At 37.0% G+C, this 27,927-nt stretch overlaps 1 long non-coding RNA gene across 1 annotated transcript in view; it reads left to right on the top strand.

The window, feature by feature from the left end:
- The window catches only part of LOC146544437 (uncharacterized), a 64,985-nt gene that overhangs the window by 18,742 nt on the left and 18,316 nt on the right, over positions 1-27,927 (top strand). The window contains exon 2 of the long non-coding RNA XR_014882858.1: positions 12,316-12,473. This is a non-coding gene — a long non-coding RNA (uncharacterized LOC146544437). The remainder of the gene's footprint in view (positions 1-12,315; positions 12,474-27,927) is intronic.

The following is a 27,927-nucleotide window of genomic DNA, read 5'->3' as shown; positions in this document are numbered from 1 at the left end:
GACATTATCACAGTTGCTGTGAGCCATAGTATAAGGGCAGTGAAAGTAAATATTCTTTATTTCATTATTGTTTTACACCTTTTACTGATGAAGATAGAAAGCTAAATATTTCGTGCTTTCAGTTTTTTTGTTTGATTTTAATTTTATCTTTCTATGTATCATGATGCTGGCGTTACTTTGTTTTTGTCACCCTGAGCACTCAGTTAGGCTATTTATAGTTGGGTTCTCAGAAGAAGCGTAGGATATTTGATTCCAGTGATCAGTATGAACAAGTAGTCTTGCAGATCATTCCTTGGCTAAAAGTGCAGCTTTACCATCATCATGCAGCTCACTTTTTGAAAGTCCTTAATCTCAACCAGGTGTTTTAACTACACGTGTAGATGCAGAGAAAGAGACCAAAGCAGTGTGTGGAAAAGAAAACTTACGTTTTTTCTACCAATGTGAATACTTTGCAACAGAGATGATAGTGATGTAATCCTTAATCACGAGTTATAAAGTTGAGGTAGCCTCGGAACCAGAATTATGGTACTGGATTTACAAAGGCCAAGATAGAACAGTAAAAATGACTGCTGCTTTCAGTCTAAAAATTTCTGTAAGGTTTGACTGACAACAATTTTGTCTGCTTTTTCAAGCCTTTAGGTAAATCTTTCCTACTAAGCACTGATGCTACAAAGACATACAGTCCAGTTTGGCTTTGGGCCGTGACCATGTTTATAAATTATAGGAATTAAGGATCTGGTTATTGAAGTAATTAAGAAAACACTGACAGTGAAATATTCTATCCAGTATTTGTGGTGTTCATATGTGTGACCAACAGAAAGTAGCAACAACTTTCCTCAGATGTTTTGAGTTTCATTATTGCTGATGAAGAGAATATGGTATGGTTTGAAGACATCATGTTTTACTGTAGGTTAGCTCATCTGAAGTCTGCTATTTAGAACATGGTCACTGACCAGGTGCTCTTTTCCTTTGTGGGGAGGAGCTGCTGAAGGTTAGCAGCAGAAAGTCTCTTACACGAGGCAGGACAGGAGGAGTCAGGCTAAGAGCTGCCATTTGTGATGCCGTGTTATTTAGCCCCATATGTGGCAGCCCACAAAAAGATGGTGTTGCAGACAAATGTGCTCAATATAGTAAGTTATCGGGAATGAACAACCCCAGAGAAAAGGTCATTTTATTCAGTTTATAGTTGAGTCCACAGTGATCTTATGATTGTAGATAAAATTGCTGCCACAGAAGCTTTTTGCAGTGAAGTGAAGTGAGTATGAAGAACAGATAACAGGCAAATCTTCCTCAGAGTCCCAAATATGACCTGCTCATTGATATCCTATCTGAAAAAAATGGATTTTAAGCATGTCAGTAGAGAGGTCATAAGGAAAAATCAAAGGAACTGAATTTAATTCCAGTACTGATTTTACTTGCCCACACTGTGGACTATCACTGTAGTATATAATATATCTCCACCTACCTATCTGCTTCCCAGAAAAATAATTACACATGTTGGTTATTTTCCCATTATGACTTTAGGTGCATGCCAAGGGTGCACTATATTAAAGACAGCTCAAAGACACAGCAGTAGAAAAGTGGATTTTATGATTATTTAGATTTCAGAAAAAGCATCCTTAACGTACATTTGTGTTCTACAGCAGAAGAGGCTGAGTAGGGCAAGACTATGTTTCAGTCTGTATTCAGTCTTTTCAGTTGTAACTCAGTTTTCTCTCACAGATGTCCCATGATTACCTGAGTCCACATAAGCGCACTTAATCACAAGACTTGAGTATATACTTGGCTGGCAAGAAGAAGGAGAGGACAAATGGGGAACTTCTTGTGAACTTAACATTTGCAGAGTAGATTGTTATTTTCTTACAGTATGACTTGCTCAGAAATGGTCTCTGCTTAAATAATTTCTTTAAAAAGAACTAAATGATATCCAGACATTGGTGGTTGGACTGCTGATTTGAATAATAGAATGAAAACCTCAGCCACAACTGCTGTATGTAGCATTTTAACTGCTGTTTGTTATTTTTAATGTTCTGTATCATCACTTATAAATCAATAATTCCAAAATACCCTTAATATTAATCCAGGATTTTTTGCATGCATGTTCACTGTGATACTGCCTCTAATTATAGCACACAAACTATTTCCTACCAAGTCAATGTTATATAAGCACTTTCTGTAACCTTAGATAAATGTGTAGCAGCTATCGAGGACAGTATTTCTCCAGATGGTTTGATCATGACAGATAACCTTATTTATTGTTGTGACAGTACAGGGGCACACTGCATCTGTGATCCTTTCCCCAGTCTGTCTTGCAGGGTTGTCTTTCAAGCAAGAGACCTTGCCAGTGCTTTTTCAGGATTGAATCCAGGCATTCACCTAACTTTAGACTGCATCAGTATATCACATCACCTCCCTGCTCATATTCTGGTTCCAGTTTCAGTCAGTTGTGCATCTCTTATGCATTGTCCATGAGTGTTGCTTCAGGTAGAATACGTACCTATTTTATTTATTGTCTTAGTCTTGATCCTAGGATACTACACCCTTTTTTTTAGTTAGAGTGAACCTCTTACTTTAAAGGCCCAACTTTAAATTTCGATACCTCAATGACACTTTATTTTTATTATTTTTAAGGCTTTGTGGAAGAGGGAAGATTAAAGGAAAGATTAAATCTACACATGTAACTTAAAGTTACAAAGATCCTCTCCATATAAAGAAGTGTCTTATCTATTACCTGTCACATTACAAGTATAGAAAAGGTTGAACATTTTGAAGAATATAATCGGTTCTCTTCCCAATTCAGTGGAACACAGTGGCATAGCTGTGTACAGGAAAGCCTAAAACATTACTTGCTCACTTTTAGGCAATCTAGTTACTTCAGCTATAACCTCAAGACTTTTTTGTTAAACATTGTTGCGCTCTTGGTCTCTCTCCTACACTGTCTTTTCCATTGCTTGCTTGCTCTCTTACCTTCTACATTATATTTATTGATAGGTTTATGCCTTCTTGATCTTAACATTTCAAAAAGAAAAACAAAACAAGCCTCTTAGTCAGTCTGAAGTCAGGCAGATAGACATTTCTCAATTAATAGTTCTCCTAATTCTCTCTTAATAAGTCTTGGTATTTTTATGTTATATATCGTATACATATAGAACACAAAATACCTATAAAGTACAAAGGATATCTCCTTTACTCACACAACTTATAACTGATTATATGATAATACAAGAATTTTACCATAATATTCCTTACAATATTAAGTAGTTAAGAATTGAGGAAGTTATCAAAAAGCAACTAGAACTTCCCAGTACTGTATTAAAATATGTATTTTCTCATTATGCTTATGATATGTCTCTTGTTTTCATATGAACTAAATTAAAAACAGGGATTTAAAAAAGTTGAAAGAAATTTGACAACTTGAAAGGCTCATTGGGTAGCAAAACAAGGCAGCAAAATGCTGAAATCAGTTATCACATACAGGTGCACCCTAGTTCAAGACATTTTTCTCTTACTCATTAGTCAACAGTGGTTGTTATCTTCACAGTAGAAAGCAGTGTGGTCTGGCTGTCTGATTAATAACTTCTATCCTCAACTTGGGTGCTGCTGACTACAATGGAATCATTTTCAAAGTGACTCCAATGTTGTATGATAAATGGATGGATTCCTGTAAGAGATTTTGATCTGTACATAATGGTACCCATGGAGAAATTGTTGAGTGGATTCTTTTGCTATTACTAAACTTCCTTTAAATTTTCTCTTTTTAATAATACTTTTATATTTTGTAAAAGTAAAAAATTACAAAATACATTGTTCTATATTTTATTTTTTGCAGTGCTTTGTGTACTTTTATTTATTTTTTGCATAAATATTTATATGACATCACTACCATTTCAGAAGCTGATGGAGATTATGAATGTTAATTCAGGGAGAGGGAAGTGATTGCACCCCTCTACTCAGCTCTTGTGAGGCCCCATCTGGAGTACTGCATCCAGGCCTGGGACAAGAATACAAGAAAGACAGGGAGCTCTGGAGAGGGTCCAGAGAAGAGCCACGAAGATGATCAGGGGACTGGAGCACCTCCTCTACAAAGACAGGCTAAGGGAGCTGGGCTTGTTCAGCCTGGAGAAGAGAAGGCTGCGGGGTGGCCTCACTGCAACCTTTCAGTACTTAAAGGAAGCCTACAAACAGGAGGAGAGCCAACTCTTTGAAAGTGTAGATAACAGCAAAACGAGGGGATATGGTTTTAAGTTAAAGGAGGGAAGATTTAGACTGGATATCAGGGAGAAGCTCTTTACTAAGAGAGTGCTGGGAAATGCTGCCCAGAGAGGTTGTGGGTTTCCTGTCCCTGGAGGTGTTCAAGCCTAGGTTGGATGGAGCCCTGGGCATCCTAGTCTAGTATTAGATGTGAAGTTTGGTGGCCCTGCCCACAGTAGGTGGGTTGGAGCTTGATAATCTTTGAGGTCCCTTCCAACTCAAGCCATTCTATGATTCTATTAAATTAAAATTCAGCATTTGCCAATATGTCCAAGCTATTAGCCTTGATGGTCCACATTCCTTTCTAAGCAGAAAGATGGAAACTTTTTTCTTTCTCTGTTGACTACAGAGGAAACCTTGGACAAGACTTTAAACTTTCAGGCTTCGTTAAAGAGTTTAAAGATGGCCAGGTGTAGGGGAACTGTTGGATCCTGGCTTGAGCTGGTGATTGAGCACCTGGTGAAGGGCTGTGTTTTGGCCCAGGGAGCACAGGCAGATTGTTTGCACCTGTGCTGTCCAAGTGACCAGAGGGGGTAGTCCCAGGGTGGAGCTGCTCCTGGGCTCATATAAGGGTCAGCCAGTGGAGGGAAAGTATTTTTAGAACTTGAGTTGCCTTATGAGAAGTGCTGTAGAGCTAGAGGTCTCCTTTACCACCTGGGTGAGTTGGACTTTTCTTTTTGTAAATGACTATTGGTGTACTTGTGAATGGTTTATCTGGTATTGTTGAGAACTTGTCAGAAGTGATTTTACCTCTTCATAAGCAGAACACCAGGAGTGTCTTGTTCCTCTTTTTCACTTTCTGTGCAATGTTATTTACAATGTTATTTAATTGCTATAGTCTTCCCTGTGAAGAAACATTTTTGGAATTGCTATTTCTGACTTCTGATTTTCTTGTGAATCGTTCTACCCTTAGAAGTTGTATTAATGATAACGCATAGTATCTTGTGGCTTTCAGCAAGTTTTGTGTCAAGTGTTTAGTACAGCTGTGTTGATATTTTGCCAGGCTCTTGGTGAGAGCTGATTATTACAAGTCTTGTTGCTGAATCTGGGTTGCTTTCAGGCAGGTCACAAATCTCAGTCACAGTTCAGTGGATCATCTAGCTTTTTGTTGTCTGCGTTAGCCTTTTTATGGCTGGTTTCCAAAGCATTAGGCTGGAGTATGAGGTTTGGAAAGAGCAGTAGAGCAGCTATGAAACAGGGCAGTCCTCTGGCTCGCTTCTTGGTTTTCTCCCTTGTGACTAACAGCAAACAAACCATTATGAAATTCATGTAATTGTCTGGAGGAACAAAAGTTTTCTATCTGCTCTGGAATGTAGTATGTCTGTTAGTTCTGCTGTTTTCTTCAAGAGAAGTGGTTGATGAGAAATACACTGAGCATGAATAGCAGGTGATGGCAGGTCACAAGACTTAATACTTTACTTCAGCTGAGAGAATACAAGTGACCAACTCTGATAAATTCCTTTTCCTTTCTATTTAGAAATATTTACCATGGAATCAGTCTGTATTAAACATGATCTTCTTCTAGAAATATATCATTTTATAGACCAAAGTTATTCTTCACAGAAGTAGATATATCAGATCTAATAATATGCATATATCCATAGTAGTAGGATATATTCTATGTGGTACTGCAATACCTCAGAAACAATTCACAAGATAAATACTGGAACTTTAAAAATATGTGTTTCAGTTGCAGCATTCAAAGGATGTATTACTGCGTCCTGCCATCATATTTAATTGTCTTATATTCCTTCTGCTTGCTGAAATCTTCTACTGAAGATAGTAATATTCCCACTCGGAAAACTATGGCGAGTGTTTTTATGCCTGTACACAAAACAGGTTACGACTGGAAAAATCCATAAGAAAGTATTAATAAGATCTATTAAAAATATTAACATTCATGAATTATCAAAGACAATAATACATAATTGTACATATTTTGCTGAATGTCTTTAGAAGACCAGCTGTTTCCTCTCTATATTATTTCCATCATGTATGTGTTAGTTTATCACACATTGTTTTCTTCTAAATAACAATTTAAAGAATATACCTGCCACAGCTATGGGTTGTTTTTTTGTGTGTGTTTGTTTGTTTGTTTTGTGGTTGTTGCTGTATTTGCTGCTGTTTTTCATTACATGTCAGGTATATTGATTAGGAAGGGAACTTATCACTTAGGCCTCTCAAAGAGGTATTTGAGAAAAATATCCATTTCTTAAAGGTATTTACCAATACCTCCATAAGAGACCATGAAATACACTAGCAATGAAAAAGGTCTTAACACTTGTTCTGTCATTCTAGAATGCTTAGTAAATCCCTTCCTCTTTTTGACATGCCATCATTTTCTGTTCTATTTTCTCTGCTGTAGACTTCTTTACAATTATATCATGTGATGCTTATGTTAGTTTCTGTCCTCTGATAACTGTAGTATTTGCAGTGCTGAAATAGCTTTTTTTTTGTCTTTTCTATTTCCATAGGGGAATTAAGCCTTTTTTTTCTTTTCTCTTTAATCCTTTACAGAGAAGTCTGTTTGTTGTTTTGGCGTTTTATTTGGGTTTTGTTTCTTATTTCAGCCATTAAAAAAAAAAGTTTCATCTTGTTCTCTAGAATATAAACTTATTTGGTAAACTTTTACCCTTTTCATACCAGGTTTTTAGCTGATGTTTATTTTTCAGACCAGCTTTATGAACTTGTTTTCTTTCCTCTAATTTATAAATGGTATGTAATTAATTATTTATACATTATTTCTCTAAAGAGTCCTCGGACTATTTGATGGTTCTCAGCTAAATCATTCTACAAGCAAATCTCTGTAAGGCAGCTGGCACTAATTAGCCCAGCTAGTTTTTAACCGCTCCTGAGCCTTGACACATCAGAGGCCAGCCAACAACTGCCTGTGTATTGTATCACTTGGTGAATGAATCTGATGCATTGCACAGGTCCATTCATCTCCTTTTGCTGACTTTGCATTGTTTTGTCTATTGCATCTACAGTCAGATTGTGCATTAATAATTTGACGGGAGCCTACTAATATTGTTGGCATTCATTCAACTTGGCTAAAATTTGTGTAGTGTCCATGTAACACTTCAGAATTTGCCCAGTATTTCAGGCAGACTTGTTGAAAGTTCTTTCATATTGCAAAGTTAAGTGAAAGCCAGAAATTTGTGCCCTTCTCATTGTTACTAATAATGTCCTATTACTTCTTGGGTTTTTTGCTTGCATGGGAATTATTACGTCATGGGCTGAACCAGTAACCATTTCCCTGGAAAAGGAATTACATCTTGAGTCTCCTAGGCTCTCCATGGCAGAAGCTGGATTCTATGGCAGAAAAATAGTGCCTGTTAAGGCATGTGGAGAGTATCACCAGCTCCCCAACCCTAATGATAGCATATCTTGAGGGCCTAGGGAGGGATATTTTGATGAACAAAGGCTATGTGCAGCATCCTCCGTAGCCTGGCCTCTGTTAATAGTCTTAAATCACTTAAGTATTTTGAAACAATATCTTGAGGATCAATATCAACTATTGTGTGAGCGAATTAAATGAATTAAAAAATAAGATTTCTGAATTGATGAGTAAGCCTACCCAAACTAATGCAATACAGTCATAGCCTTGTCTGTCATGAGTGTAGAGGACCCTTATGGCCATGATATTATCGGAAAAGAGAATTCTAAAAAATCTGAACTAGAGACTCTGAAGCCAGATCCTTTAGAAATCCAGCGATGAGTCACTCAAAAAATTAAATCCAAAGACCTATGGGGGTACCACCCTAAGAGTGGCTTCCTGTCCAGAGTACAACGCATGTTACTGCATGCACATATGAGGCCTCTGAAATGATGGAGTTAATCCAATTCTGGTGAAGGCTGAGGGAATGTATCCTGGCCTGGTTGTTGAGACTATAGGAACAGAAAGTGTCATGGTAAGTGGGCCAGAAACTTCCAAACTGCCCTCCGTCATAATACAGCCAGCACTGAGGCGAAGGTTTTACACCGCTGTCATTGACAATGAGGAAAATCATTCCTTAATTCAGTGGATTATGGCACCCTCTTGACTGACGTGGCTTAATAAAACAGGAGCACCCATCCATAGTATTCATGGAATTCTATGAAAGAACACTAGAATTACATCTAGGAGCTAAGTTTGAGGCAGTAATTCAACAGTCTGCTCAGTTAGTGGCTGACCTTGGAGAAACAGAGTGCCTTAGATCTAAGCGTAATATTCGAGCAATACAGAAAAGGGACTTCCTGAGGTCAGTACTCCAAGCCCAAAGACCTCCCCTGAGGATTCCAAAGTCAGGGACTCTGACAGTTTTTCACAGGCAAATGTAGAATGACCTTGTATAGGTGTGGGTGTAATTCAGTAAGATTAATAAACAACCCAACTGCGTCCTCTTATACATGTGAAGGCAATGGAAGGTGGAAAGCATTGTTTTTCATTTCCTCTTTAGAGGGAAAGGTATCAGGACTTTGAACAGGATTCCTCCTCAGGCATGGAGGTTAGATGATGTCTAATACCATGTAAGAAATGGCAGCTGCCGTAGGGTGCCTGGTGGCTAAACAAGAACAAAGAATTTCTCAACTCCTGGCTGACAATATACTGGCATGCCAGATGACTAATATGAGACAGTATAGATTCCCAGGAAGTCAGGAAGAAATCACTTGATCAATACAAGAATTGGAAAAGGTGGGAATCGAAAGACCAGCACATAGCCCCTATATTTCTCCCATATGGCTGGTCTGGAAACTAGATGGGACCTAGCAGATGACAGTTGACTGTCATTAAGCATGGTCAGCCCACATATTCACGTGGCAGTACCCAGTGTTGCCATTCTCCTGGTCACATTAAGTAGGGAATTAGAAACCTACCATTGTGTCCTAAACTTGGCTAATAAATTCATCAGTGTTCCCATGGCTAAAGTATCACAAGATTTTTTTGAGTTCACATGGGAAGGTAGACAGTGGACCTTCCTGGTCCTACAACAATGGTATGTACGTTCACCAATTTACTGCTGTAATTTGGTAGCCTGCCACTTGGTGGAGTAGGATAAGCCAGATAATGTCAAATTGTATCATTATATTGATGACTTAATGCTGATTTCTGCCTCCTTGGGAATAGTTGAAAAAGGAGTAGGTTCACTGTCGAAATACAGTGTCAAAAGAAAAAGGGTGAGCTATCAACTCTCAAAAGGTTCAAGGACTTTGATTGTCAGTGAGATTTTTTGGGAGTCATCTGATCAGGGAAAACTGGAGTCTTATCCAGTGCCATTATTGATAAAATTCAGGTGTTTCCGATACCAACTACAGCACAATAGCTACAAGAGTTTTTGAGCACCTTGGGATACTGGAGGACATTTATACTCCAATTTGCACAAGTCCTGAGGTCTCTGCATGGGTTAAGAAAGGCCAGTCATAGATGAAACAACACACTTTCCAGCAAGCCAAATTAGCTGTCAAACACAGGCATTCAGTAAATTGAATCTCACCCTACCTGCCAAATTTATGTTTGTAACCTGGGAAGGGTTGGGTGTGGTTTGTGGCAGCATCTGGGTTCCATCCACACCCCAGCTGGGTTCTGGTGTCAGGTTTGACATGGAGCAGAAGGAAGGTATAGCTTGATTGTGAAACAGTTATTGGTTACTCTGGTTTGTAGGCAGTAGATCCAAAAGAAACGGCGGAGTTGGTAGTGAAAAGAATGATGCCTATTCAAGGGTGGGTGAAAAATGTATCATGCATTCTTAAAACAAGTTTGGCCAAAGCCCAGGCAGTGGCATGTTGGACACCCATCTGGGACAATGGAGTCACTTGTCTTCCCTGTTAAAAGAAGGGACTTCTGTCACTCCACCAGTGAGCAGTCCTGTACGAGAGGGAAAATACCCTATCGCAGAAGATGCATTGATGGGTCCAGCAAAGGAAAAGTTAATAAAGGGCGAGCAATTGCATACTCTCTCTCAACTCAGACCATCTGTTTCAGAGGTGGGGATGGATAGGGTAGGTAGTGGACTGAACCAGGAGCAGTGTGGATGATTATAACCCAGGAACCAGGTGATGGTGCGTTATACTTCTGCATGGATAGCTGGGTGGTCTACTGAGGGCTTATGCTTTGGATCATGCAGTGATCCGCTCAGGATTGGATTATTTGTGCCCAACCAATCTGGGGTAGATAAATGCGGTTGGCTACCTGGAACATGTTTAGGTATAAAACAGGACATACCTACCATGTATCCAGACACTAGCTCATTCAGTCACTGAGTGATGAAGCCAACACGCTAGCTTGCACAATGTGACTAGAAGATTTGCCAGCAGATAACACCCCATGGCTACATGAGAAGTTGTGATATGCTGGACAGAAGACTATGTGGGCAGCAGTAAAAATATGGGAGCTGCCCATTTAAATGTCAGATACAGTCCAGGCATGCCGAGAATGTGAAACATGCTTCAGGACTGAGACTTTTGCCAGAAACAACAGGGCATCTTGCCAGAGGGTGCAGGTTGACTACTTAGGTCCCCTTGCTGAATCTGAAGGGGCTGGGCATGTCTTGACCTGAGTCAACACAGCAAGTGGATTAATGCAAGCCAAAAACTAATTAAACCTATATCATCAAGGCATTAACTACATTAATGGCAGCATATGGGACACCTCAAGTTGTTGAATGTGACCAGGATATGCACTTCACAGGAAGAATGGTACAGAAGTGGACTGAGGAAATTAACTTTGAATGGCTGTTCCATCTGCTTTTTAATTCAATGGGAGTGGGATTGATAGAGTTGTAAAGTGGCATTCTATAGGCTGCTGTGAAGCTGGACTTCCAGACCTTGCAGGAGTGGACTAAGAGACTACACAAAATTCTGAGAAAACTGAATGGAAGGCCCAGAGATGGCAGACCCAATGTGTGTTGCAAACAGCTTAGGCCTCCCCCCTTAGAATCTAAATTAAGGAAAGTGATATATGATTGAAAATTGGGATGAAAAATCATCTTCTGCTCCCTGCCCTTGAGAACTTAGAACCTGGAACCCACAGGGTAAGATGGCCTTGGGAAGTGTGAGTAGGGCCAAGATGGTACAGACTACTTGTATCGAGAGAGAGAATATTAGAAGGGAGGACGTATGGTAGTGCCATAAGTAATTGGCACGTGGCCATTAGAAATTATAATACATACCCCATTAATTATATATATCTGGCAGATCAGAAGCTCCCCTCCCCCTTTGATACTTGATATAATCATTCAACTATCAATATCATGCCAAAGGGAGGTACAAAAGGCCTCTATGTGCTCCTGTTCAAGCTGAAGTTTTGATGCAGGACAGGAATATGGCATGTATTTAACCATGGAGGGCAGATCTGCCTCTCTCAGTACTAATTAATGTCTGTTCTGCTCCCCCTGAGGTCTGCAGCCCTCCTGACTGACAGAAGCAGAAGCAGCAGGGGTTCTGATATCAATGATTAGAATGTCATTTTGTTCTTCAGTGACATGTAATGATGGACTTCTTGAATATCTTTTGCAAAAGAAGCCAGAAGTACATATAAACAAAAACTGTGGACTCTTGATGTCACAACATGGAATAACACCAGTGTTGTGGCAAATTTTATCTCTGTCACAACTGTAATTATGAACAGGCTTGACCCTGACATGATCAATCATTGGTTCATGCTGTGAAGATGTGGAATGTATGGGAACTGTTAGGTCATGCCCTGAACCAGTGATTGAGCAGCTGGTGAAGGGGTGTAGCCAGCCCTGGGAGCACAGGTGAAAGCAATTCACCTGTGTGATTGGAAGGGGTGAACCCTTGCTTCATCTCTCCCTAACCTCATTTAAAGACTGGTGCCACAGGGGAAGGATTTCTACTTAAGAGTTTGTCTCCTTTGGAGTGTAGTATGAGCCCTGATTCTTGGATAGATATAACTGATTCCTTCTTAATTACTGGATTGTGACCACTATCTTTCTTGGGTGATCTGGAACTGGTTTAAAGCTGCTTTATCTGCTATCACCTGTCCTTATATTGCTAAAGAATTAGTTTTATATGTATGACATAGTGTCTTCTAGACTCTAATTAAAACTTATTTTTGGTCCTTAGGTGGAATGACTACTCTGCTGAGATGAGCTCTTAATTAATGCACAGAGATCCTGAAAGTCCCACCTCTCACCAGTAATGATTGACATCCAAGGATACATAAATTACACTAATTGAACTTTCTATTTCTACATTTTTCTGCAGTCAACTCATCAGAAAAGGTAGGTGAACAGACCAGAATAAAAAAAGTTATTTTGCTGTCATCTGTATTTTTCTGAGGGAGAAAGCCTTCAGTGCTAGTGTACATTTGATTACCATGGATGTTAACTCCTTTCTTCAGTATTTAGGTTTCCTTTACTATGAAAATTAGTATTTTTTTTTTTAATTCAGTACATACACCTGAATAATCACATAGTATGCACTATTGAAAAGAAAATATGCATTTCAAGTCATTGGGCAGTACTAGGGATCCCAAATAGAGTTGCATGGGAACATATGTTTTGAAAATCAGTGTAATTTGATATTAAAACAAGATATTTAGCTGTTTCTGAGTAGTATTTTATCTGTAAATATTTTCTTAATTTTGAACTGCAGTTTGAAGCGCAGTTTCAAGCACAGTTTGTATAGTATTAAGCAATCATTTTTTCCTAGGTTTCAATATCGTACTTTATTAATAGAAATTTCCTTTAACCATATTATTATGGAATTAGTTAAGATGAAGTCATTGATTACTGACTTCTGAGCTGAAGTCCACTGAAATCGGAAGATACTGATAAGAACACAGTGGATTGAGAGGAACTAAGAAAACATGTTAGAATATATTTGAACATGTTTGGCAGAGGAATTCAATTGCAAATGTCACATATGAAGTATTAGAAGCAGTCACGGGGAAAAAACTGGAAATGAGGCTAGACATATGTCTGTAGAAGGATTTCTCTAGGGTTTAAACAGTAATCCAGGGTATAATGACAGTTTATTTTGTCTTGGGAATCAGCTTTCGGCTGATTTGTTGTCTGAGTGTCTAGATAACTTTCAAACAGTATAAAATTAAAATTATTCCTTATTTATAATGCATATTTCTGATTACAATAAACAGTGAAAACTGAACTCTTGAAACAGGCATCAGATTTTCAAGTCCAGATTCAGTGTTTATATTTTACGTTTACTTTGTATCAATACTATTTTCTAGCAATGTGAATGAAAACATTAAATGTGTGTAAGAACATTTAAACATTTCAGAGAGATTATTTTAAGATTTGTCAACAAGCCTACAGTTTAGTTGTTGTGTTAGAAGGATTATACTTCCTTGGCAAATAACCGTATTGGATAAGATCATATACTTATTGACATATCTTTAATTCTTAAGTGGAAAAAGATATAGCTGTTTCCATCTAGATGAAAAGCGAATGGATTTATGGGGGGAAAATAGTGTAAACAGGCATATACGTGTTGTTTGGAGACTGTTTAACTTCTGAGATGTTTGAAACTTGTACTGCTCAGAATGCTGTGAGGGATAATTTAAATCTATGGTTACCACAGGAGAAATATCAATGCCTGCCTGCCAAACTCTCAAAGTCTTTGAAACTGGGTAGTTTTGATGTGGAGAGTAAAGAACCTACACAGAAGTTTTTGTTTTTAAAAAACAAAAACAAAATCAGCAGTGGTAACAGTTACCTACTGCTGCTTGTGAAAAAGCTTCTCAGCATTGGAGAAGCTTGAGATATAATGTTCTTCCTAGGCTAGTGTTTGTTCAAAACTCTGCTGGGGACATCATGCACAGTCCCAGTGGAAACTCCTGGCTGATTTGTTTCTGCTTTAAAGCTTTTCATCCCTTGGTTAAGATCTGATTAGACCCTGAATTGTCCAGGCTAAAATGTTTTGGCTGAGCACAAATTGAATTATTTTTTTTAAGTCAGAAGAAGACTACATGGAGAGAGTTTATGAGTCAGTCTATGTGCTACGATGAATGTGCCTTCACAAGTCAGTTTCTCTTCCTTGTCCAGTTGCTTTCCTGGCTTTCTCAGATCGGACAAGCAATGCACTCCCTTCTGAGCCCTTCCAGAAAAATTTCTTCCATTCTGTTTCTCAGAGGCATGACTTTGTTTGCTACCAGCACTTCCCTAGAGTACCCATTTCATGGCACCTTTCTGCTCTCTTCTTGTTCTTACTTTCCATTTTCTGTTTTACTGTCTCGGAATCAGATATTTTTTTCTTATGTGCCTACATAATTGATCTGAGGGAAAGAGTTCACCTTCTAGAGGATCCCATACAATTTAAAATGCAGTAGTAAAGAACAGATAAAACTTTGCTTTCTGTAGTCATTCTTAAAGGAAGATGTCTGTAGTAATATATACTACTTTGCAAACAAAGCTGAAATATCTTTTTACACACACCTGTCAGCCTAAAAAGTAAGTCAGGGTACTCTGGAGCCCAGTGATGTTTCTTGAGTCTCTGCTTCTGGGTCAATTTCCAAGAGGGGAATCTGGAGAAAACCAGGTGTTGCTGGGATTCTCCAGTCTGCATGTGCTTAAGTTGAGCAAAGAAGGAAAGGTTGTTTGGCCTTCAGTAACAAAAGGACATTTTATGCTAGGTATCAGCCATTTCTCCCTTTAAGATTTCAGCTGCCTTTGTTGTAGTTACAGCTATTTACTCCCCACCTGCAGCACAGGGGCTATAGAGAAAGGAATTGAAAGGAAATCTAAAACAAGAATTTAGAAGGGCAGGTGTTGGACAGAAAGAGGTTTTAATAGAGGAGCGCAATGTCCTCTTTTTTCCAGGGTTGTGAAAATGTCTATTTCTTATGAAAGTCTTCATAAGAAAACAATCTGGAAATATGGCAGTAGAGTGTCTTAGAGTCCAGACATAAAAATATGAGTTCAAAAGGAATCAATATTTAAATACAGAGTTAAAGGGATGGAGAAAGTAGATATTCTATGAGATTTCCAACAGTGTTGCTAATTGATGAGTAATCTTTACTCCACAGAACATGGTTAGGCTAACACCTCTGGGAAGTAAAGTTTGCTCTAAATTCAACTTTGTGACATAATTCTTGGGACAAAGTTCTTGGAAGAATATGCACTCTAATTTGTTACTTGGAGAAAGCTGATTCTATTTAAAACTGTAGAAGTTCAATAAGAATAAAAATGTATAACTTCATGAAATGTATGGACTTATTAATGAGAATGAAGTTGATGTTCAGGTGCAGTCACAAAACTGGAGGTGGACTACACTATGCCTCTGTGCAACATCATGCAGCCACTAACCTGATAGGATCTAACTTTATTATCATGTTTGCAGAACCTTGTTTGTTTTTATATGTACCAAATGCATTAGCTTGCTGTAAGTTTCACTAAACTGTATTTGTCCAGGTATTTATTACCAGAAAATATACCCATACGTTCAGAATATTGACAGCTGTTTTAAACTGTAATTAAATGTATTTTATAGTGACTAGAAAGAATACTTCTAGCTACAGCACCAGCTTTAAAGATCATAGCAAATGTCAAATCAACAGAGAACAATCATAGTCACAATCATAGAATAGTTTGGTTTGGAAGGGACCTTAGAGACCATCTTTGCTGTGGGCGAGGACTTCTCTCACTAGACCAGGTTGCGCAAAGTCCCATCCAATGCCTCCAAGGATGAACAACGATATATACTTCTTGCTTAAGAGAATGAATTAGACACTGATGATGGATATTTCATTTTGAAATGTTGCAGCAATAAATGATTCTCAAGATTGCATGGTAGAGCCTGCTCTCCTTTGGCTTTTGGTACCAGTGTAATAGCAGAACATCAGTCAAGTTAATAAAGAGCACCTTTATTATATATTCTGCATCTGTACATGTGCTGCCAGCATATGATCAAAGACTGCAGCTGTTTCAGTTATATCACAGTCATTTCATAGACATACAGAGAGTTCCAGGGACTGCCCAGTCACCTTGCAGATGTACAGAGTTCCCTGCAACCTTATTAAATTGTACCCTGATGTTATATGAAACTTATAGTACATCTATCATGTATGAGACGTGATTTCTGCATTAATACTTTTAAAAATGTGTTGCCTCTGTCTTCTCTATAAATCCAGGTTTTTGTTAACACAGTTTCAGAGTTCTGTGGTTGCGTATTTTATTTTTGAACTCTGCCAAAAGAAAAGGATTATTAATAGCCAAAATGGCTGTGTTGTATCTCGCACTCTCAGGCAGTGTGAAGGCATTAATGAAATAATGGATAATTAAAATAATTATATTGTAAGCTCGAACATTGAAGCATGTTTTTATAGCTGGTAACATGTTTTTATTTCACTTCATAGACTTCTACTTCATGTAAGTTAGTGAATTTTTATGTTAACTATTACTAAGTTGGAATTTCACCTCATAATCTGATACATTTTAATAATACTTGATTGTTTTTTTATATTGAGTTTCAACGTGAGAAACATCAGAGTGAGGGATCCTAGTAAACAAATGAGTTCTGAAAACATGTTTTGTGAGTTGGTTAATGTTGAGCACAGTGTCTAACTGCTATATTGCAACAACTGCTGCTTAATTTGTCTTAAATCCCATTTTCTTAGTTCCACCTTATCATTTAACAAGAAAAGTATGAATTTGCCACTTTACTAAGTATTATAACAAATACATAAGCAACCAATTAATCAGAGATCTGAATCCTAGTATTCTTGCAAGTAGTAATTGCTGAAGCAAAGTGACAAACTAAAGAAAAAAAAAGTTTGTTAAAGGTACAGCTCTAACAAAAAATACAACTATAATTCTGAACTACTTGTCCTATACACATTCTTCACACTTTACAGATAAAGGAAGAATTATGTGTGCATTTGTTCTGATAATTTTCAGGGCATGTACAGAAAAGAATAGACTGTAACACTGTAATATGTTAGGTAATATGTATAACTGTATGTATAACTGTAATATGTTAGGTGGGATAATAATCTATTATGGTAACAGTCAAATTGCTTGTCATGTCATGAAGGGTTAGGCTTTAATTAAGCAATAAGGCATGACAGGATGTGAATTACAATGTAATAATTCTTGTCTAGTGTATTGTTAGGCAAGAGGCCAAAGGCCCAGTGCCACTGAATGCTACAAGAATGAATAGTTAAACTGTAATTTAAACAGTGCTATATCATATTACAATAACTGCAAAGATATTACATTTTAAAATGATAAAAAGTTAGAAATTATAATTTCTCTAGACATAACTACTCCCACATTGAAATATTTTGTTGCAAATGCTATTAAGGAGAAGAGTGATTTTTTTTTTCTATTTATTATCGGACCTAGATGACAGATTCCAAAGATTATTGTTTTGGGGAAATCTGAAGGATGCTATTTTGCAATTATCTTTTCTAAAATAAACAGAAGACATGCAGCCTTGAGGAATTTGGAACAAATTTTCCCTAAAATCTTTTTTTCACTGGACAGAATTAATGTGCAGTAATTAAAGTCAAAGCTTTGTGAGACTCCTCATTCCTGGGAGCCTTGCATTTACTGGAGGCTTTGTTGCTATCTCTTTACATTTTGAAAGCATAATTTTTCTTTCCATTCTTCCTTATTGGCACCTTTCCTGAAGGCACCTCATTTATAAAGCCCTTCAAATTCATCTCTTAGACCAATTGTTGAAAATACATATTGCATTTTCTATTATTTTTTTTTCCTTAAACATCAAAGAAGTCAATAGGAGGGGGACAAAAACACAGGAATGTGTGAACTCCTATTATATTTCTTTGCTACAAAGTATAAAATCGGAAATACTGTAAATAGTGAAAATGTTAAAAACAGTAAGTCATGTTCTGATATTTTTTCCTGCATTTTCATTGTTTCCTTGATACACGTGTGTGTATTATCTGTGGGCCAATGTCATAAAATAAGAGGCATTAATATCAGAGCAGCACTTGTATACACAATGTCAGAGGTGGATGGTGATGATACTACAGTAGATTGAATGTTCCCACCAGTATTTTATTACATTTTATTGCCACATGGTAGATGGCAGCAGAGGGGCAGTCTGACAAAATGGTGTCTGAAATAGAAGTGTGGATGAAGTAAACATGTTGCTGAATTCCTCTATGGGGGAGGGGGGCAGAAATGGCACCCACTGACATTCACTGAGGCTTGCTGTATGTTTCTGGAGACCAAACAGTGGATGTGAGCACAGCGAGTGGTGCATTTCAGCAATGATGACAGTGGGTCACCTTCACTGATGTAGATTTGTACAAGTGTGGCATGCAGGCTCTTATTCATTGCTAGTGAAAATGCCCTGCTAATGAGGTGACTCTGAAAAATACTGTTTTGTAGCTGAGGCTTTTCTCTGTCAAATAGTGCTGTTATGCTCTGTGTCTGTTCTAGTTTTTGTGGAAATAAATAGGAGGCATTACTTTCAGAGCAATCTACATTTTTGTTAATAAGATATATTCGTATGTTATATATACATAGAGTTTATATTATGAAGGTTGCTATATAGAATAAAAATTATAGCCTACGTAGTTTACTTTTCTACAGTATAATGTTTATCTCTACTAAGAAATCATACAGTATTGTTCTTTTGGCACAGTTAACTCAATTTACATGTCTGGAACAATGCTCAACATACTCCATACCTTAACTGAGATGTGTACAATTTCCTTTTTGATAGGAATTAGAAACATCATCCATTGGTGTATATATATATATTTTTTTAATAGCTGAGACAAAGTGTTCTGAATAAACGTTTTCTGTGTCGACAGGTTCTAGAGGCTAGATTAAAATATGGAGTTTCCATGACTTTCCATTGCTTTTGTGGTAGTGAAGTAAACCAGTGCAGCTTCCAGAAGTCACAGGTCTTCAATACTGTACTGTCTCTTATTGTATTCTGCAGTCTTTCATTTCCCTGTCTAATTTCATACTGAAAATCAGGTATGGGATCAATTTGCATATTGTTTTTTTCTGCTTAGTTGATTGAATTGTTTTCCCCGAGTAAAATTACAATTTTCTTGTTCACTTAATCACACTACAGTTATTATACTTCTTTCAGTGTAGCAGTATTGATTGTGGTTATATTAACAAACAATGTTTAATACTTTCTTATATCATTTCTTCTGTACAATAGCATAGCAGCTGGAGTAGTAGTAATAATAGATCTCATGTAAGAAGAGAGTTACTGTTTAGGTCAGTACATGAATTAAGGGACTTTTTTCCGTAACATTTGAAGCAAATTTTCCTTCGAAGAATTCTTTGCAACTTAAGAAGTCTGTCACGTGATGGAGTTCACAGGGGGAAACAATTGGTTTTATTTCCACAACAGTTAAGTAGCTTCCTCTTCATTCTAAGCACAATTCATTTAAAAATAAAATGTATTGCACTTCTGCTATGGTTTGACCCAGTCAACTTAGGAATTTGCGTTTGATTTCATAGTGATTAGGAACGCATTTCAACTTGTTGGCTTTTGGGAAGCACTGGTCTTTAATGTGAAACTGCAGTCTGGATAGGTGTTCACACTAGGTTACTCACCATTAAAACATTTATAATGCCTGTAGCTCCAACAAACTGTTTGATGTTTTTAGTTACTTGTTTCATTTTTTGTAATAAGCAAATTTGTGGAAGTACTCCATAACTTCTGCAAAACAAACAAACAACAAAAAAAAGCAGTGACAAAAAACTACTGAGGGCCAAGGATAATAAACTGCCAGTTGAGGCTTCTCAGTTTTTCAAAATAGAAGTGCTTTTGAGATTTGATTAGCAATGACATATTATACGACAAAAGAAGAAAAAGGATTTAGAAATGGAAACTAAAAATAGTTGCGTAGTAATTTAATAACCTGGCAGATTTTATTCCATCTGTTAGGAAGAGTTTGAAAGCCATTTCCTGCTGCCACTCACACTGCAGAAGCTTCAGAGTTCAGAGATGGAATCAAATACCTGATGTGAAAATCTGCTATTATGATTCATATCCAAAGATTCATATCAATATCCTTGCCTAGAATATTGCACAGGGTTATTTAAAGAAGATGAAGTGAAGCTAAAAGTTCTGGATTATTATCTGTCTTATTGTTGATATCACACCTTGGGGTGAAATAAAGACTGAAAATATTCTTCCCTTGTGATTTTAAAAAAAAAAAAAAATTATTGAACCTATTCCATGTTATTGGACAACTTGAGAAAGCTTTTTTTTTTTTAGTGGATGTCCAGTATTCAGATTCCATGAGCTTACTTTAAGGGTGACAGGGCAGTATTAGTTTGATCTGTGCTTTGTTGTCATCCAGATCTGAGAAGCAGACTAGAGGATGGCAGCGCATCGCCTCAAATTAGGTGGACAGAAGGTGTGAAGGGGAGCGTGTGGTGTAACCTTTATTTGAGGAAGTGACCTTCCTTCTCACCTTAAATTAGTACTGACTTGCACTGTGTTCTAACAGTGGGTTAGGTGGAACAACGTGCATGTATCTGCCTGTACCCAGTGAAAAAGCTAGAGCCTTGGTTATTCCTAGATGATGTTTCACAATTGTCTGATAGAGAATAAGATGACATTTGTTGTCTTTACTAACAGAAAATTTGTTAAGCTCCTGGTGCTGTAAATCTAGATGACAGTATCAGATGGCAAAGCTGCTCTGTACTTGGGAAGCAGGAGTGTAGATGGAACTGGGATGTGGGTGTGTGATAGAAGGTACCATTAGTGCTATAAATCCTTGGGAAGAGTGATGTGTCCTTGGCTTTTGATCATTCAGGAACAGAATTCCAAGAGAGCACTGAAACTTCACTGTCAACTTGACAGTTTGTTTTTTCTAAACTGACCAGAAAAAACCCTGGTGTATTTCTATCTGAAAATGTACAACTAATCCAGCTGTTAGATTAAATCTTCATGAAAAGTTAAAACGTTTATGTAATGTACTTGCCATCCATTCACACATACTTGCATGCTTTTTGCGAGTTTTGAAATTCTCTGTTGCAAGATTGTTTTTTTTTCCACCTGAAATCACCTGTTAGGAACACAGTTAAAATAGTTTGTTTTAATCTTAATACAAAGAAATAGTGATAAATATAGCAGTAGGTTGTTTGTTTTTGTTTTTTTTGCTTTTTAAGGCAACTTTGCTCCTTATTTTCAAGGAACATTTTCAGGTACATAATAGAAGCAGCATAATTTTTTTTATTCAGTTCTGAGTACTGTAGGAGAGGCTGTTTAGCATCACATCAAGCCCTCGTTCTACAAGATGGACATTAGCATAGATGTTTTCATAACTGGGTTTGAGCTCTGGATTTCAATCTTGTTGCTGCATTATTAATCCACCATGCTGACTGCTCTGTCAGGATGTCCTTGTGTTCTACCCACTCCGTGCAAAGCAGATGTGATATTCACAAATACCAATCAATTAGAATAGCACTGGTATTCATGATATTCATAAGCATAAGAAACTCTCCCATAGAAAGAGACATCTTCTATCATTACTTAAGATTAGCCTGCTGGAATAATTAAAATTTAATAGTTCTAGATTACTGTACTAAAGCTACACTAATAGTGGATTAATACACTTTCATATTGAAATCAATTTTTTTGTCCCACTGAATAGGCCTTGGACTTAAGATCAGCTCAAGCAAACCAATTTGTTAATGTGCAAAATGTGGTGCTTATGCTGTTTGGGCTGCTGAAGAAGGATGTGTAATTAGCTGCAAAAGGTTGCAAAGAGTTGACTCATGCTTTTTAGACTTCAGGTAGAACATAGACAGCAATCTCAAAAAATCTTAAAACTAGGATGAAGACCTAGATTTCCATGTGGAACAGCAAAATTTGTAAGCTCATACAGAGTTTCATTATACAGATCAGATACAAGTAAAGGTTTTATTAATTGGTGCTGATTTGTAGCAGAAGGGCTAAAGTTTGATCTCCCCTTTGTAGAGGTCTTGTTTTAAGCATTCCTCCCCTCACCCTTTGACCCAGCGTTAACATTTGAACAGGTAAACCATTTGATTCAGTGTTTACTTTATGTTAGTGTAACCTAGCGGACACCAAACATGGCTTGTTTTGCATATGTATCTGTGTTATACCAGAGATTTCTAGAAAGAGGTGAGAGATGAGAAATGCAGCGTGTGAATACAAAAAAAACCAGTAGTCTTGGAGGAAAATAAATACTTTAATACTCCTAATGATGCAAAAGATATGGCAATTTAAAAGTGATCTCAAGCACTGCATTTGTATTATTCAGCTAATCTCTCTCATTCCTTTTAACCATCTATCGGACAATTGATCGGATCAAACCAGATTTTAGCCTTTTCATTTACGAGTAAGGATTTTTACATCTCTGTGCTGTACACCTCAAGGTGGCCTGAACAGCCAGTAGAAGTAATAGGAGTGATTAAACCTTGTCACAGGGGGTTAGATGTGGTGCTTTCTTCCCACATGACAGGCTGTGACCGTCAAACAGCACTGAAGCAGAACAAACGACGGTGGCAGTTTGCTGCAAGCGGTGCTACTGTCAGAACTCCTGCTAGAAAGCTAAATGCGAGATATTCCGCCCAGGGATGTTCCAAACAGACCATGCAAATTTTGGTTTCAGAAATTTCCCTGCAAATAAGTAGTGACATGCATTAACTGAGGAGTGATTGTGGTGTTATGTGAATGACTGTCCACTGTCTCATGCTGGCCATGAACAGTTTGTGGATGACGCTGTTGATCAATTTACATCCGTGTTTAGCTGTTCCTGTTATATGATATCTGCCTTCTTTTTGGAGAGCTGGCTTTCTAATATAATTAGAATGAAGGCTGTCATGGCTCTTCATGGACTGCATGTGTTTGTCAGTCTGAATAACTACATATAGGATGCTTTGAAAACCACATGCTTGACTGAGAACAGGATAAAATTGCATACTCAGACATACTATACAAGCTTTAATTTCTTTGTAAAGAGAACTGTGTGAGGCTTCAAAACAGTGAATTTAGAATTTTTAGCTTTCCTTAAAAGGAAAAACCCAAGAAAATGAAACCCAAAATTCGGTCTGTTTCAAATACAGAATCCCAGATTTTTGTAATATAGCAAGCTTTGAATATTTACAGAAGAAAGCTAAACATCTTAGTAGTCCACGTGAGGGACTGCATAATGTGAATGTTTTTTATTACATTTTAAACTGATTTTATAGTGTTTTATGCCCAAAGGAAGGGCACTAGTGTGAATCTGTGTGTGTGTAGTTAAAGCATTAAAGGAGTCTGGAAAAAAAACATTCCAAAGAACCTCTATGAATCGAATAGAGAGCCAATATAGTTGAGAATGTTTTCATTATTCAAATATACTTCCTTTGTAACTGAACAGAAGTTATACTCATTTCATAATGCTTTCACATAAGTAATAAAACTCATAAGTAATCCTGAATAAATTCTGCCTTGAAATTCTCCAGTTGTGGTTTGTTGCTACTAGCAATAAGGTTAGATAAAATTGTCTCACTTGGCTGTGGATTGTAAAGCAATGTAGTTGAGGGTGTATTGATAATGTCCCTTTCAGTGGGACTAATCTCCTTTCATACTTGATTTAAAATTAGTTGTCAGTTGTACCTTTTCCATTTAGATGTTTTAACTGTATTATTCTGTATTTATTTAGTTGTGCGAGTCTTCCCTAAAAAGATGGTTAGCAATGAGTTTTTAAAAAGTTTTTTTGCACGCTTTTTTTTTTTCCTGCTCCCTATGGATACTAAAGGAATAGAGCTTTACACATGCTGTCCTGTTTTTCACATGTATTCACGCATTCTGACTACACTATCAGAGGTGTCTGTTTCAATTTTAAAATGAATGAAGAGAAATCGTGTCTTATTAAGGGAAGAATCACCGAAGCTTGCCTTAGATTTGATCATGTGCATCCATTGTTCTGCATATTCTCCTTAAACTATTGTGCATGTTGCCTTCTGGCAGCACCTGGATTGTGCTTTTCTGTTATATCCCAACCAGCAGCAGCTGCAATAACAGCAGCAAAAATACTGATGTGACACTTTGCTCTTTCAATGTGGGACATCTCTCTTACTCAACTTGTTGTCTTTCTGGTAAATTACGTAGGATTTGTCACAGGAGAGCGGTCTGTGCTGAACTCAGAGTTCAGTTGCTTGCATATACCTGCCCTTTCCCCAGTCCTTTAGTGCCTTTTTTTCTTGATGGAAGCTGAGACACACTGGGAGGGAAGGATTTGTAGGCAAAAACTATATAGGGAGCGTTGTTTCCATCTGGTGAATACTGTGTGGTTCGCCAGAGAAAAGCTCAGGTCCATCTGTCTTTTCTGGGGATGTCAGAAGAAGATGCTCTCTAATAAATACTATCGATGTTCTGGGCAGCATAGGGAGTGGTATGAGGTGAAGTGGGACTTCTATCAGGCCGTAGTAAATTAGATGTTGTCCTTAAAACACTATTTCAAGTGCCAGAGTCTTTTCCCAGATTTTTGCAGACAGTTAACTGGTGGTTGACGTAATGCAGTCAGTGTGCAGTCAATCTGTATTGCTGAGCCAGGACTGCCTCAGAAATCAAGATGGGCTTACAAGAAAGCTACCTTAAATTCAAAAACGTTAATACCAACCTCAACATGATGAATTTGTTTGTTTTTATAATTTCTCTCCATGAAATTATCACCCGAAATATATGATTAGGCAGAGAAAACAGCTATAAAATCTTTCATTAGAGTAAAGGAAGCATCTCCTTCTTGAAGAGTAGTACAGAGTATTGTCCTGGAACAGTGTTAATTTCTTTAAAACGTTGTAGGCTTTAAAAAAGTCTACAGGAGGTGATGTCAATATCTGTATTAAATGGTTTTCAATTAGTAAATTTAAGTTAATAAAAGTGGCAATGGTTATGTGTGGAGTAATCACGTTTAGAAAGCCCCTCGGCAGTTTCTTTGAAGTAAGTCATTAAAGTCACAATTTAGATGTCCTGTCTTGCTTACCCTCCACACAAGCAGTTAATACAAAGCATTCCATTCTATTGTTATGAAGGAAAAAATATTTTTTTAAAAAAGAGCTGTAAATTAGGTTGTGCTGAAAGCATCCATTTTCTTGCCTCCATCACTGCCATCTCCCACTGTTTTCTTTGATATATGATTTGCAGACTACTATTATTATTTATGTGTTTTACAATTACTACGAATGACACCTCCCCTTCCTCAGCCCTAAGCCACAAATCTGAAATGAATAAATGCTGTTTATTGTGACAGTCTGCCTTTTGTCTGTGGAACAATGACAAACTACACCACTGACAGCCAGTTGCCGTTTTTAACTACTGCTCTCTAGCTCAGGCTTCAAGTGCTCTTCAGAATGTAACAATAGACAGTCTTGAATAAAATAAGTGAAAATTTATTGTGTTTGTTTAGCATGCTGAGACACTATTATCCAATACCTTGAGTAAACAAGAAGCATAAATGATGTAAGCATAATCGTTATCTGCATGTCATTGCGATTTATACAACTGTGGTCATTTCAGAATTAATGTATTAATGCCTTTTAGTGTTAATCATTTTGTGTTATTCATATAGAGAATTGCCTTTTGACTGAAGTGAGTGAGGAGAAATAACAGGAGCACTTTTAATTATTTGTGTAACGTAAGAACATTTCTATTCACTCTGCCTGATCTCTTCAGCAGAGCTATGGTAGCTTGCAATGACTTGATCTGTGTGAAGTTTATGAATGTGACTTGAAGCTAACAGGTTTTTAAGCAATGGTAGAATGCCCTGCTTAAGATCTAATTGTACCTAGCAGAGCAGATATCATAAGTGACTCAGTTCTTCAAATTTAACAGCACCCCAGCTCATATGTAAATGCAAGCTTATATAAATATTCCCAGGGACTTATTTGGTGTCATTTTCCTTAAATTTCCCCCAAAGAATTTCTACCTGAATGTAACTTTTCATCTTGAAACCAGGTGCTGCTCTTCTTTAAGTGCCGCATCTTCCCCTTACACATACTTTCTGCACATACGTGCATACACACATGCAACACTTCAATTATTGACATATAATTTTGTGGTTCGTTTAATAGTGGCAGAACCATGCCTTAGTGTTAAATTAAGCCTTTATTCAGTGTATAAAGCTATACATGCTCTATATCTGATCCAGAAGATTTTCTTTCTTTGTTATATATAATAGCATCATATAGGTGTTTTAAAATTTCTGTTTATTTGTGGTGCTGTCATATTTTCTTTCCCTTTTCTTAACAAATATCAAAAAGAATATGAGCAAATTTCAAACCTCCATAGGCACTGAGAGCTTGTAGAAAATATATTTCTAAACAAAGTCTCACTTGGAATCTCAGATAATTTCATACATTAAAATCTGCAGTTACCTTTTTAATGCAAATATCAAATGAATAATTTGTCTTCTCCTCTTAGGCTGCCTGTGTCTCCTTACTATATTCTTTTTCTCCTTTCATTTTCCCTTTGATGTATCCAGTTTGTTTCTTAGACTTCCTGTCTTTCTCCTTGCAGAAACACCTGGATACATTCTCCATATATTTTTCTGCTTGTTCAACAAAGAAATTTATTACTTCTGTTTTCATTTTCAAATACAAAGCCAAGTAGGGAGCAGGGTAGCTTCAGAGTGCACTGATTCTTGCTCTTGCAGAAGTCATTCCTCCAGGATTGCAATTTTTATAGCAATGCTCAGAGAAAACCATAGAAGAAAACCTGTGAAGAAACGTAATCTCTTGTATCTCTTTGTATAGTGTATAAAGGTAACATAGTTATATTATATATAACTATTATATATATATATATGTATAATATACGTATAATATATAGAATGTTTAAGTTCATCTATGGATACAGAAAAGTGGAATGATAGCCTTCTATCTTTTGAACAGTTGGGAATAATTTTGAGACTTTTAAAAAAATAATATTAATATGTAGTCCAGCAATATAAGCCTGCAAGTTTTAATGTATTTTACAAGTAGAAGGCCTTGAATGTATTTTTTGTGGATAAGAAGTTAGTGTTGCACTGAAGCCCTCTTCCCAAAGGCTCAGCGAGCGCTAAACTGAAGAGAAAAGCTCTTCTAACACCATCTTTCTAGCCTACTAGGTTTTATGATGTTGAACACCGTGAAATTAATGAATGAATCACACAGCATAACAATGCATGAAATCACGAATAGACTTATACATTTAATAAGGAAAACCATTTTTACATTTTCTCTAATGCAAAAGTTTTCATCCCCTTATATTGCCTCTCGATTGCCTAAATAAGTATCTATTTGAACGAACAGCCTTGTGCACATTCATGCAGATGAAGTATCCTTTCTGAAGATATAAGCTATGGTTTAGCATTTCATATAATACCTGGGTGATGGCCATTGTCTAGTAGTAATAAACAATTTGCCATCGGTAGTGCTATGCAAATGTTAAGGAGTTCTTTTAGAATGTAGAGGTTAGTAAAGCTTTTAGCTAAACTAATAAATTATTTGTTGTTTGTTTTAATTTTACTTTTACTTTAATTTTACCTAGTTTCAGTAAGTTAATTTAGGTTTCCTAAGGAGTTACTTTTTTAAAAATTTTAACTCATCCAGTTGATAGTTAAAAATAAGAGGAATAAATGAATATGTACAAGAGAAGAGTGGATTCTGGCAAACTCATAGTACAAAGTATGTAGCCACTGCCTGTGATATCCAAGAATAAAACCTAAGGAACAAAAGTTCAGGATTAAATAGGTGTTCACTATTATTTGAATGCATATAGATT

Source organism: Meleagris gallopavo, chromosome 4 (assembly GCF_905368555.1).
Source record: "Meleagris gallopavo chromosome 4, MGAL_WU_HG_1.1, whole genome shotgun sequence".
Lineage (NCBI taxonomy): Eukaryota > Metazoa > Chordata > Aves > Galliformes > Phasianidae > Meleagris > Meleagris gallopavo.
The sequence above is the reverse complement of the archived record's forward strand: the minus strand, read 5'-3'. Positions and strand labels throughout refer to the sequence as shown.